The 2,238-nt window shown below is 35.8% G+C and overlaps 1 pseudogene; it reads left to right on the plus strand.

Moving 5' to 3' along the window:
- The first annotated feature begins 1,056 nt into the window (after positions 1-1,056).
- Positions 1,057-1,151, plus strand: LOC128034357 (small nucleolar RNA R71; annotated as a pseudogene).
- The last annotated feature ends 1,087 nt before the right edge of the window (positions 1,152-2,238 follow it).

Below are 2,238 nucleotides of genomic sequence, written 5' to 3' on the forward strand. Positions count from 1 at the left end.
ATGATGGGGTTCAGTCTTCGTTGTCCATCAATCGTCCCTTTTTTGCCATCTTCTAAGATAATCTTACGTATGCATACAGATGGACTAATTTTGTGAATCTCGACTATGGTCCATCCAGTAGCCTTATTGAATTGTTTCAACAATAGGATGAGTTTCTCTTATTGCTCAGTAGTTAATTCTACTGAAACAATCACATGTAGAGTAGAAGAGTTACCTAAATAAACATATTTAAAATGTTAGGGAAGTACCTTCAGTTCTAATTTAGGTGGCTCCTCGATTGATGCTTTTGGTTGGGCATAGTCTATTTTCTCTAACTCTAAAGATTCAAAGCGGGATTGCAGATTAAATCCCTTTTTATTAGCTTCTAACAAAGCTAAGTTTGTGTTTTTGTTGCGGATTAATTCAGTTGCAAGCTGGCCCACTTGATTCTCCAAATTCCTTAGAGAGGCATCATTTTTCACCATGTATGCCTTCAGTAGATTCTCTAGGCTATTGGATGGTTCAGCTTAGGTTGGTTTCTAAGCTTGTTGGGAAAAACTAGGTGGCTAGGTTGATCTAGGTTGGACATAATTGTTACTGGTCCCTACGCCTTAGTTACTCTAGGAAAAATTCGAGTGGTTTCACCATGATGGGTTATAGAAATTGGATTGCAGCCCTTGCCTTCTCGATTTTGGTTCTGGTTACCCATGTAATACACAGATTCTGAGTTCTGGTTACCCATGTAATACATAGGCTACATTTTCAAAGTGATTCAGTGTCTATGCTACAAAACTATTACACCCATTAGTAGTAAGATTTTTTAACATTGAGGATATTGATGATACTTGAAATGTGAGTGAAGTAAGAGCGTCTACTTCATGTATTCCAGTGACTCGTCTTCTTGACGCTGCTCGATTGGTTGACCATTGATAATTGTTGCTAGAAATACTCTCAATGATTTCATAAGCTTTATTATAAGACTTAGAAAGTAGAGCACCACTAGCAGAAGTGTCCACTACCATCCTCATGTGAGCATTGAGACCATTATAAAATGTCTCAAGTTGTATGCAATATGGGATTCCGTGATGAGGGCACTTCTGTAATAATTCTTTTTACCTTTCCCATGCCTCATCATCCATTTGTTGGAAAGCAGTGATCTCGTTCCTCAACTTAGCATTCTTGCTAGGCAGGAAATACATCATAAGGAATTTTTCTGCTAACTCTTACCATGTTGAAATTAAGTTTGGTGATAATAAGTTTAACCAAGCTCGAGCTCTATCCCTTAGTGAATATGGGAACAACTTCAATCGTAGTGCATCATTGGGTACTCCGGCTAGCTTGAAAGAATCACTCACCTCCATAAACACTTTTAAGTGTAGGTTAGGATCTTCGGTAGGAATTCCACTAAATTGGCCCACTATCTGAAGCATTTGAAATATGACTGGCTTCAACTCAAACTGTTGTGCCTCAATTTCGGGTCTCCTAATACCCGGAGTAAGATCATGAAATACTGGCACGACATACTGTTTCAAAGCACTATCCCTATCATCAGCAATAAGGATAGGATTTTGAGCAAGGTTTGCTCCGTTTCCTTGATTTAGATTTTCGAAGTTCATCTCTTCAGTCCTTCTCAGACTTGCTTGTCTTCTTTGTTGTAGAAAAGTTTGTTCAATCTCAGGGTCTACAGGGAGTAAATCGATGATTCGGTCAATAATAATAAACACCTGAAATAATCACAAAAAAATTAACTAAGTTAAAGTTTGAACAGAAAAATAAACCAAAATGAAAAACTAACAACTTCACAAATAATGAATTTTTTTAAACACAGTCCCCGGCATCAATGCGAAAAACTTGGAACGACGAAAATGTGCAAGTGTACACAATCGCAACAAGTAATAAAGTGACAAGTAAATGTCGAGTTATCTTACCTACAGGGACTATGAAAAGAATTATTTATGAAGCTATTTAAAGAAGAAAAATACTTTGTTTGAAGAGGGTGATTAAAAACTAAGATTTTAAACTAAGTAAACTAAATAAATAAATGTCAAATACATGATTTCAAAATACAATTTTAATCAAGATGACATAATTGTGTTAGATTAATTACATTTCTTAACTTAGACTTATTAAACTCATGTTTATATTGTCACGAATAAGTTCACGGCAACTCGGTAATTTGCTAACTTATGAACATACTCACCTACCAAAATCCATTTATCTCTTGACTATATCCTTATGTCAATTCAACCGATTAAACAA

Source organism: Gossypium raimondii, chromosome 10, assembly GCF_025698545.1.
Source record: "Gossypium raimondii isolate GPD5lz chromosome 10, ASM2569854v1, whole genome shotgun sequence".
Taxonomy (NCBI): Eukaryota; Viridiplantae; Streptophyta; class Magnoliopsida; order Malvales; family Malvaceae; genus Gossypium; species Gossypium raimondii.